This window comes from Camelus dromedarius, chromosome X (assembly GCF_036321535.1).
Source record: "Camelus dromedarius isolate mCamDro1 chromosome X, mCamDro1.pat, whole genome shotgun sequence".
Lineage (NCBI taxonomy): Eukaryota > Metazoa > Chordata > Mammalia > Artiodactyla > Camelidae > Camelus > Camelus dromedarius.
The window spans coordinates 994,632-1,006,102 of record NC_087472.1 but is presented as its reverse complement, the minus strand read 5'-3'; the positions used below and the strand labels follow the sequence as shown (position 1 = coordinate 1,006,102).

The following is an 11,471-nucleotide window of genomic DNA, read 5'->3' as shown; positions in this document are numbered from 1 at the left end:
CTACCTGGAAGAAGTTTGCTTATATTAGACCCCTTCCTCATGCAAGGGGGCGGCAAGTGTTTCTCTCTGGAATAGACTCCTTTTCTGTGTATGGACCTGCCCTCCCTCCCGCCATGGCTTCCAGCACGGCACGCTACCGTCCATGGACCTACTCAAGACCTAGTCACCATCGCAGTCTGCACACAGAGGCTCCACAGACCTAGATCTGAGGCATTTCCCTGGCCATCTGGGGCTCCGTGCGCTACTGAACCAACGAGCCAGGGGGTCGTGGTGTTGGCTGGGGTGACGGAGCCTGATGATCAAGAGGAGAGCCCTGCTGCTACGGAGCAGGGCTGGGGAAAGGCGTGCCTGGGACCCAGAGAATTTGGGGGAGTCCCTCCTAGTACCACTACGTAGGACAGTAACATTTGGCGGAAGGTGGGGGCAAGTCCTTCTGGACGGGACCCGCAAGGGCTCAGCCCCTCAGGAATGACGGCTTGGCGCACCCCATGCTGATCAGCTGGATGCTGGCTGAGGGCAATAGGTACAAGGGAATGGATAGTCCACGGCAAAAATGGAAAAATACCACCTCTGGCCTCATGCCTAATTGCAGAAACGAGGACTGTAATGCTTGTGCCCATTTTATTTCTTGTTTCATACGTTATAAAAGTTTGCGTTAGCCGGTCTCCTCCTCCTCTCCCTAACTTCCCTCTGCTGTTTTATAGCGGATGAGTTGGTGGAAGTTAACTTCATAGTTCAATCCACGGCCTATAGGCTGTCCCCACGATACGATGAATGAACTAGAGGTGGCAGGCGCGCCCCACTGAGAAGGGTAAGACTGTGAGCCGCTGGTGTCGGGGAGACAGTGGGTGTGTTTGTGTTTGTTTGGAGGAGAGACGCATCGTGGTAGACAGGAGACTGACTTTGGCATTGTTGTCGGAAAGCTTGCATGATGGATTAACACACGTTAAAGCCCTTGAAACAGCATCTGGAACGTAGTGAGTGTTTGCTGTTACTACGTATTAAAAGCAGAGGTATAGATGTGGAGGAGTCAAAGGGAGCACTGTGGTGGATTCTGTGGCCTGGCCCCTCAGCTTCTGGTCCAGCCTTCGTGTGGTGAGCCTCCTTCTGCTGCACACGTTGGAGAAATAAAAGCTGCACCTCCCTGGGCCCTTTTGGAACTGGCATTCTGGATGCGGTCAAGTTTGGCCAGCTCGTCGCACTCACATGTGGTCTGGAAGGCCACGTGAGACGGAAATCTGCTTCCGGGTGCTCTTGCCGGGAGTCACGGAGACGTGGGTTTCCGTGTGAGCATCAGAGTGTCTGTGTGGGGTGAGAGGCAGGGTGAGAGCAGTGGTGCGCTTCGCCACCTCGGACAGCCGACGGGTGGCATCTCTTTGCAGCTCGGCATTCGGTGACGTCACGTTGGTAGCCCGAAATCGGCCGCGGTGGGAGTGTGTACACCACGGAGGTCCGTGAAGCCTCTGGGGAGCCCATTGTTAGAGGTTCGGCAGCACGCCCCTGGGTCCAAGGCTTCCTGCCTTGTGGCCCGTGCGGGTCTAGCCGCCGCAGTGTGGCTCTGGAAGCCAGCCAACGTCCTGGGACTTGGACCATCGCCAGAGGCAGGGGTTCCCAGAACCACGGGTGGGGTCAGCAGCTTGCCGATTCTCCTCCTTCCTTGTGGCCTGGGTACCAGCTCCCTTGAGAGGTCAGTTCTGTGGCGCTCTGGGTCGTCCCCAGAGCTCAGCCTACATTCCATTCTTGGCGCTCTTTAAATGATTCTGTAAGCACCTGGTTCTGTGTGTTCAATTCCCCGTGTAAAGCCAGCGCCTGGTTCGGTGTTCGATTCCCTGGGTAAAACCCGCCGGACAGGTTTGAGGTATCTGCAAATGAGCCCTGACTGATACACGAGGTGCCCCAAGTAATGCTCAGATGCCCGCATCTACCCTTGGAGTGCTAGTCGGGGCACCGGCAGGAAGATTAAAAGTGTTGAACCGAGGGGCGTTTAACGAAAGGACTGTCTGGAGATGTGCGAGGAGGGGAAGGGACCCGACCAGCAGTGCTGAGCGGGAGCTGCCTCATGCGGGCTCTGGGGAGCTGAGTGTTAAGTTGCCAGAAATCTGGGAGCAGTGTTCAATGCGGCCATTACTAGAATTTATTTTATTTTATTTTCTAAACCACTTCACTGACGCGCGTTTGACATGTACCCCCGCCCACACCCCTCGGCTTCCTCGCGAAGCTGTGTTTGCGCAGGCGCACTCGGGGGAGCGCGCAGTGCTCGGGAGCGGGGCTTCGTGAGGGAGCGCAGCCTCTCCAGCGCCGCCGAGCCGACGGGGTCTCCGGGGCGGCCCGTGGGCGGTGGGGCGGGCTGGGCGGCAACCAATCACACGCCAGGAGGCGCGCCTGAGGTGAGTTTGCGCAGGCGCACTGGGTATCTTTGCGCACGAAGGGGCGGAGCTTCGCGAGGAGCCTCAGTCGGCCAGCAGTGGGCGGGGAGAGCGGTGTCTCCGCGTCGGGTGTCTGAGGGGGACGGCGCGGCAGCCATGCAGGCCCCACACGACGGCGCGGGCGGAGCGGCGGGCGGTGCTGGAGGCCATGGTGGCCGCGGAAATCCTTATGAGCGGGGTGTTCCTGGTGGCCCTGCTGGTCAGCGTGGTGTGCGCGGAGGCGGTGGTGCTGGTGCTGCACCTCTCGGGAGAGGGCGAGGCGGAGAACCCGCGCCTGCCGCCAGACGGCCAAGGATCCTAGTTCATCAATTGTATCTTTTAGGAGGAACGGACTGTGGCCAAGGAGTGTGGAGTGGGCCGGGGGAGCACGAGGGGTGAGGCTGTTCAGGAAGGGGCGCAAGTAGGGATTGGTAGCAGCTAGAAGGGAAAGGCCGGACATCAGGAGGAAGGTCAGAGGTCAGAGCAGCGCTCGCGCGCGCGCAGGCGTGTGTGTGTGTGCGTGTGCGTGTGCGTGTGCGTGTGCGTGTGCGTGTGCGTGTGTGTGTGTGTGTGTGTGTGTGAGAGAGAGAGAGAGAGAGAGAAAGAGAGAGAGAGAGAGAGAGAGAGAGTGAGTGTGTGTTGGGGGTGGGGGACGGCCTGAGGATGCAAGAGGCAGAGAAGAAGGCCGGAGGGGGTAGGAGGAGACTGGGCTGGGGAGACAGTGGCGGGGCCGTGGTTGGACTGAGGAGATGAACAGGCCCCCGGGGCCTCCTGTGACTGGGCACAGGGGGTGGGGGTGGGGGGCTGTGAGCGGTCTGAGGGCTGCCTGGGGGGAAAGCAGGCCTGGAGGCTCGAGACCAGAGGCACAGGCAGATGACTGGTCTGTTGTTGACAGATGGAACCTTAACCACTTTTGCAGCACCATGAGAGTGCCGTTCCTGTCTCCCATAGAGGCAGAGGTGGCCCGCAGGTCCCTGGCTCCTCGTGTGGAACCTCATCTGCATGCCATTCGGAAGGAACTGGCAGTGATAGGCAGCTTCCTGGTCGTGTCAGTTCTAGAAGGGCCCCTGGGCTGGGGGTGGGGGTGCGGGATACGCTAAGAGCCCACCTCAGACCGGGGACTGTTTTAATGGAGATGCGAAACCGCTCAGTGTGGGGTCTAAAGGGAGGGTGGGCTGGACTGGGTCTCGGCAAGAGTTCTCACTGCCAGCTTGATTTTCCTCTCCCCTCACTTTTAGGAGATGGACTGCTCGAGATACTCGCCTCCTTGGACTTTCCTTCACTTCCTTTCTTGACCAGCTTTCCCTGGTGGTGCAGAACATGCAGCGCTTTGGACCCCTGTTTCCCCCTAAGTCTCTGCCAGGAAAAGGGGGCTGAAGCCCAACCTTGTGTCCCATGCCAGGCAGTGCTTCCTTTCCCAAGGCATTGATTCCCGCAGTAGATACCACTTTATTCTTGGAGTCTGCTTTTTCTTTTTGGCCTATATGGGCCCATGGGTGCTCAGGGCCCATTTGTTTTGTTTCCTTGTTGCTGGGGAAGGGAGATGATTAAATGTTTGTTACTGCAGAAAATCAAACTGAACTACTGTTCTGTGTCTGAGTGTTTTTTCAGCTACAGAATCTGCTTATTTACTTTCTTTTCTCCTTAGATTGGAGGGAGTGGAGGTCTGGGATTCAGATACTAAAGTAGTACTAGGCCATTGAAGACAATGTAGGAAATGGGAGAAAATGAAAATTAATTAAGTCTTGCCACCCAGCACTAAATACTATCAACGTTTTGGAATATTTTCTTAGTTTTAAATTCTTTTCATTTAACATACGAGCCTTTCTCTAAAAATCCTTCCAAACCATGTTTTTGAATGGATGCATAAAAGAGGCATTATAATGTAATTGGTGACAGTTCAAATTGCTCTTTTTTTCTCACTATAGGTAACGATTCAATGGACTCTTTGTACATGTCTTTGCGTGAATGGTTATTTCCTCAAGATAGATTCCAAAAGGTAGACATACTGAGATAGAAGTTTATTTTTCTGTTTATTTTTTTTTAAACTCTTGATCTGCAGCACACAGTGGCTCTTCAGAAAATGCACTCTCCCGCCAGAATTCTGGTTTCCCCATGTCTGTGTCACCATTGAGTTAGTTTCCTGCCCAAATAAACTGAGTGTGCATGAGAAGATAGGAATTTTGTGGCTGACTGGCCTTGTTTCAGATCAGCGAAGAAAAGGGCTGGGACAATTGCTTAAGTGTTTGGGCACGGGAGTTAGCTCCCTCTAAAATACCCTGCAGTCTTGCTAAACTCACAAATTAGTTCTAGTCACTCTTTTGTAGATTCCGTTTGACTTTCTCCATAGATGATCTTGTTATCTGGGAATAAAGGGAAGTTTTACTTCTTCCTTTCCAATCTGGATGCCTTTTATTGACTGATCTCTTTACAGTGGGTTGGGTTTTAGTTAATATTTGCATATCAAATGTTTTTCTGATTGGATAACAGACCTTGTATAGTTTACCTTGGGTGCTATATATTTTTGGATTTCTAAACATATTCTTGGACTTCATCTTCAAGTGCTGTGGTTGCTTGGAAACAACTTGATTCTTTAGAATCTTGCTTTTAAGATTTGCTACGTGGTACTAGGGCAGCTTTTAGTGTAGAATTATCTTCCGACAACGGAGGCAAGACCCTTCTGAGTACCCTTCTGAGTGCCCTTCCTCATGCCTCTTGAATGACAAGGTTCCCATTCTGGCCACTGGGGACAGGGGTCACCTAGGTCCTGCTGGAACACTGCACAAAGCTACCTTTCACCCTTTCTGGCAGCCCTCTCCCAGGCCTGGGGTAGTTTCCTCACACACTTTTGTTGCTCGGTGTCCCCTGAAGACTCAAGGGGGACCCTCTGCAGATCTCCAGCATCCTCTTGGCTTGCAGCTCTCGATCTACAGCCTGCCGGGCTTGAGGGCCTGATTTCAGTGTGATCCTCCCTCCCTCACCCAGCAAAGCCTAGAATCAGTCTACTGCCTTGGCCTGACAGATGAACCAAAGCTGCTGGGATACTTTAAAACATGTCAGATCGCATCACTCTTCCGTTAAAAAGTCTCCAAAAGGGACTCTTGCTCAGAGACAAAGCCAAAGACCTTAGAGTGGACTGAGAATCCAGGTGTGGTCCAGCCCATTTCCCCTCTGACCTCACCCACTCCCACTCTGTCACATGCTCATTCTGGTTCAGCCACGCTGGCGTCCTTAGCCTTTCAAAAATGCCAGGCCCACTCTTGCCTCAGGGCCTTTGCCCTGGCTCTTTCCTGTCAGGAACTCTCTTCCCCTGGGTTCCAGCTGGCTTACTTCCTGATCTCCTTCAGGTCCTCAAAAGACACTTCTATCTCAGCAGAAGCTTTCATGGTGACACTAAAAAATTGCATCCCGCCTTTCCCGCCCTCTGCGTTACTTACTACCCCTGCAGTACCCCCAGCTCTTGGAACAGTGCCTGCCTGGAACAGAATGGTCACAAACACAATCTCTCCATAACCAGGTCGTGACCTCAAACCCAGGTCTTGTCAATTACCATACTCTTGGTCCAGAACATTTCCGGACGGCCCCAGTCTCCTTTCACCCTTCCTAACACATGGGGAATAAATGGTAGCTGGGAGCACAGTCATTGCGATGCACTTGGGACAGTAAAGAGTTGACAGATATGAAGGCGTTTGGGTGCTGTGAAGCCACTGGACGGTTTTGAGCCCCGTGGGGACAGGATACACTCTGTTTCTTACCAGGAGCCCAGTGCCTCCCATGTCGAGAATAGGCCGAGGGCGGCTGGGGCAGAAACGGGGACACTGGCTTCCAGGTAAGAGACAAGGGCGGCCTGGACCCGTCTGGGGGCCGTGGAGGTGGGGAGAAAGAAACAGACTGAATGGACCTGGAAGATGGAGCCACCAGGACTTGCTGATGGAGTGGCAGGGCCCTGGACCTCCTCAAATCCTCAGAAACCCTGCAGTGAGTCACCCTTCCTCCCGCACAGCGGGTCCAGCTGAGCCAGAGTCCAACCGTCTCCCCACCTGCTTCCACGTGCCTGGAACAGCCACCTCCCCCCCACCCCCCGACAAAGGCGCACACCGGCTGCATTCTCGCAACTTTAATTGGAGGGGAAAAAAAATTACATGGACAAAGAAATCCTCATGCAAGAAGGAAAAAAGGAGCAAATTGGGTGTCCAGGCCCGCGGGACGGGGTCCGCTTCCTCAGAGGAGGCAGAAGAGCAAAGGAGTAAGGCACTGCTGCCTCGGCCCCGGCCCCTCGGGCAGGCCCAGGACCAGGACCAGGACGGGACAGGGCAGCGGAGGGGGAGGGTCTGGGCGCGCGCAGACCACACGGAGGGATGTGGAGGTAGGGCCCGGAGAAGGAGGGGCAGGCCCCGGACGGACGAGCCTGGTTACAGCTCCCGAGGCGCTCAGGGAGAACAGGGCCCTGGGAGGAGTTTCCAGTCCCATCCCCGAGAGGCTCGGAGGGGCTTCCTCGGCCCCCTCCCCTTGGCACAGCCACCGTCGGAGGGCAGCTTCGGGGTCATCACCCACCCGGAGTGCTGCTGGTGCCCAGGCCCCCTCTCGGAGTGGGTGGGGGCAGCCTCGGCCAGGGTGAGGGGCCAGAGGCCAGGCCAAGGCTGACTGTCACAGGGGAGCCAGGGGGCGCACGGAGAGGAGGTGCGTGTATCTTGGAGCATCCCCGGGGAGGGCGTTGGGGGCGGGGATTCACAGATGGAGATGGTGAGGAGAGATAAATTAAATAAATAGGTGGTCGGGGTATAAATAGTAAAGGGGTCAGGGGCCGTCACGACGCCTGCGCACGAGGGCGGGGGGTATTGCTGCTGCCGGGGTGGGGGGCTTAGTCCTGTCACCCCTCCCCACACAGGGCCCAAGGCAAGGCACTAATGAAGGGGACCCGGGGCGCCGGGGGCATCTTGGCCCGATGTCCTTTCCTGCGCCCCGGGCCCAGGGCTCAGCCCGAGACCCAGGCGTGGGACGCCCCCTTCCCGGGAGGGACGCGAAGACGGCTCAGGACTGAGAAGCCCCCTCCTCACCGGTTCCGCCACCCTTAGCTGTTGCCGGACACGAGGCTGATGATCTGTTCCAGCTTCTGGCGCAACTTATGCTTCCGACAAGAGGCATCTCGGTCCAGAGCGGTGAGCACCTGGGGGAGGAGGGCCCGAGCTGGGCTCTCGAGGAGGGGTTGCCCCTCTCGGCCCAGCCCCCCCACTCCCCAGCAGGAGTGCTGTCCCCCTCTGCCTCCCTCTCCCCACCGGGGCCCTGGGCACGTGGGCGGGGCTGCAACCTCTCTGAAGCCTCAGCAGACATCCTCCCGCTGCTCCTCAACCCCAAATCCTCCCCCAGTGCAGAACTTTCTCCTCCTGGCCACAGCCCGAGCGCAGCCCTGGGGGCCCTCCCAACCCCCTCGGACTCCGCTCCGCTGCCGGCTGCCCCTCTTCTCTGCCCGCTCTGAGTGTCCCAGGGCTCTCAGTGCTGGCGCCGCTTCTCCCTCTACAGTGGCCCATGGCCCCCACCCCTAGCCTGGTTCGCTCATCTGGGCTCAGTGTTTTCAGGGCCCTGTCCTGACTCACACGTTCTTCCCTCCATCCCAGACGTGTCCCCACACTCCAGACTCATATCCCGCTGCCAGACAGACATCTCCACTTGGATGTGAAATAGATGTGTCAAGATGAGGTCCTCCACTGCAGCGTTCAGCCACGTAATAACAGTACCGAGTGAAATAGCCCAACACAGCTACAGAAACCAGAGAATAAACCTTACATGTACGTTTGTCAAATGTTTTTATAAATACATCTGTGTTCTCTACATGTATAGAATATCAAATCTTTGTCACAATTGGAAAACACTTTTATTTTCCTTCACATTGCTTCATTTTACCTTTGTTCATGGTCCTGCTCTATGTACAAGTTTAAAATTTTTAAATATGATTAAATGATCATTTTTTTAATAACTTCTGGATTTTGTTTCCCATGAAAACCTCTGCCCATTATAAAATTATGAAAATGTTCATCTGCAGCATCTTGTACCGCTTTAAGTGTTTAATCTCCTGGGAATGTATTTTGGTGAGAAATGACATTGGGATCTAACTTTGTTTTCCCTCCAAAGTGCTAGTCGGCTGTCCCAGCACCGCTTAGTGGATAATCCAGATTTCCCCACCAAATCCTAAACCCCCATCTGGGGTTATTCTTGCACATTTGTCCAACCAGCGGATATGGGTTGGGTGATTCCAGGATGGCCTCTGTGGAAATGAGCTGGAGAATCCTGTAGGGAAGGTAGGGAACGGGGTTGGGAGACAGAGGGAGAGTCAGAGACAGAGTCAGAGAGCCTGTTGCAAAGGAAACCTTCTGGAATGCTGGGAGGGAAGGTCACAGACCGTCAGCTGGGTGACATTTTGGATGTGTCTGTGGTCCTCTGGGCCTTCCAAATCATCTCCAGTATCCCCATGACAACTGTGAGGAACCCACTCCTTGCTAACTGGTGTCTTACACTCATGACAGAGCCTTGGTGGGGCGGGAATCCGACTACCACTGTAATTGAGTGGTTTCAGGGTTCTTTTCTAAGTTGGGTTTTCTTGGCATCGCCACACGCTGGCTCCATGCACTAAGCGACCCCACTGGCCAGCTTGCGGGGAGGCTGTAAGGTTCCCTCTGGGTCGGGAGGCAATAAAGTCAAGACTGGGGCTGTGCCTCCCAGGCTCTAGGTTACCTGAGACCATCAGAAGTGCCTGTCCACTGGGGTCACAGTTACAAATGGCTTCATGGCAGCGTCTACCCAAACCCCTGAGTTTCCCCTCCGAGAACAGGCTGCCCCATCGCCCACTGGAAACAGCGGGCTTCACTGCCCCCTCCCCTCCAGTGTGCACGGGGGAGTCGCTCGGCCTTCCCCAACCTGACCCAGTAATAAGTGCAAGTCACCCAAATCACCCTGCATTTCCCGAGTCTGTTGCTTGAAACCCACCTGTGCTAGTCTGCATAGTTGGAGCACCTTGGCTGTTAAGAGACGGAACGCAGCTGGGACTAGGTGAGGGGGCTCACTGCAGGGACAGGGAGGGGCGCACAGAATTGACTGAGGGGCTGACAGGACCCAGAGCACCCCTGGGGGCATCTCGTGGCAGGAACTCAGACTGGCTCTGCAAGGAGCTGCTCTCAGAGACTCAGCTCCAACCACTTTCCATCTCTGTGTGGCTCTGCCTCCACTTCCAACTCCCCGAGAGACTCTGATGGGCGCAGTGTGGGTGACCTTCCCAAGGCTGCAGGGAGAGGACCAGAGGAGGACGCCAGAGAGGAGTTGGGGTCAACGGATTACAGTGGCTTAGCGGTCTGCCACGGGGACACTAAAGTCTCTGGATGAGGTGGGAGTGGGACAGAGAAGGGACTGAGAGCCTGTAGCAGCGTCCCCATAAATGCAAGAGTGGAGAATGGTTCGTTTCCGAGACAGCAATGAGCAAGGGGGCTGGACAGGAGCCTCAGTGGGCAGAGTGTTCTAATTTTTTCCATGAGTTTGTTTTTTTACTGCAGTGAAATTCACATAACGTAAATTAACCATTCTAAAGTGTACATTGCAGTGATATTTAGTACAGTGTTGGGCAACTACCTCCTCTGCATGGTTCCAAACGTTTTCATCAGTTCCAAGAAGACCCTGTACCCATTAAGCAGTCACTCTCTATTCCCCCATCCTTGCCTCTGGCCGCCACTAATCTGCTTTGTGTCGCTGGATTTGCCTCTTCTGCACATCAGTGGAATCATACAGTATATGGATATGGCCTCTTGTGTCTGGCTTCCTTCACTGAGCATGATGTTTCCAACATTTGCTTCCGTGTTTCAGCACGTGTGAATAGTCCATTAGTTTTCGTGCCTGAATAACATTCCATTGTACGGCTATACCACATTTTGTTTATCCGTTCTTCAGCTGATGCACTCGTGACTTGTGCTGGCTATTATGAGTAGTGCTGCTATTCATGTGCAAGTTTTTATTTGAACACCTGTTTTTCATTCTTTTAGTTATATACCTAGGAGTAGAATTACTGACTGGTTCATATAATAATGTTCTGTATACTTATTCAAGAATCAGAATTCTATTTAATGCCAAAGCCTGCTACACTCTTAGCCATACGTGTCTAAGTAAATGACGTGCACAACTGCTCTAGCTTTTTCAAGATCCTGTGGTTATTTGGGGTCCTGTGCAGTTCCCTGTGAATTTTTGGATCAGCTTTTCCATTTCCACAAAAAGTGCTGTTGAGATTCTCCTGAGGATGGCATTGAGTCTGTAGACCACGTGGTGAGTATTGCCATGTTAACAGTATGAAGTCTTCCGACCCATGTACATGGGAAGTTTTTTCATTTAATTTCCATCTTCTTTAATTTCTTTGAACAATGTTTTGTAGTTTTCAGTGTACACGTCTTGCACCCCTTCGGTTACATTTACTCTAAATGTTTTCATCTTTTTGTTGCTATTATAGATGCTATTATTTCCTCGATTTCATTTTTGAAGCGTTCATTGTTAGCATGTAGAATTTCAACTGATTTTTGTGTGTTGATCTCATGTCCTGCAACTTTGCTGAATTAGATAAATAGGTCTAGTAGTTGTGTGTGTGCGTGTGCGCGCGCGTGTGTGTATTCTTTAGGGTTTCATAGGTAAGAGCAAATCATCTGTGAATAGAGATAATCATGCTTCTGACATTCCCATTTAGATACTTATTCTTGCCTAATTGCTCTGGCTAGAAATTCCAGTACAATGTTGAATAGAAATGAGGAAAGTGGGCATCCTTGTCTTCTGCCTGATCTTTTTTAAGGCAGGTGTTTACAGCCATAAATTTCCCTCTGAGCACTGCTTTCACTGCCTCCCGTCAGTTTTGGTATGTCATTTTTTCTCTCGTTTTCACTCATCCCAATGTGTTTTCCAACTTACCTGTGGTTTCTTCTTTGACCCCTTGTTTGTTTGAGAGCGAGTCACTTAATTTTCACACGTTTGTGACTTTGCCAGTTCTCCTCCTGGGACTGATTTCTAGTCTCGTTCTATTGTGGCTGCGGAGCGTGCTATGTA

General features: G+C 53.4%; 1 long non-coding RNA gene across 1 annotated transcript; it reads left to right on the top strand.

The window, feature by feature from the left end:
• Positions 1-2,448: 2,448 nt before the first annotated feature.
• Positions 2,449-3,852, top strand: LOC135320215 (uncharacterized). Its single transcript, XR_010379459.1, has 3 exons — positions 2,449-2,737; positions 3,325-3,453; positions 3,644-3,852. It is a non-coding gene; the product is annotated as an uncharacterized LOC135320215 (long non-coding RNA).
• Positions 3,853-11,471: the final 7,619 nt, after the last annotated feature.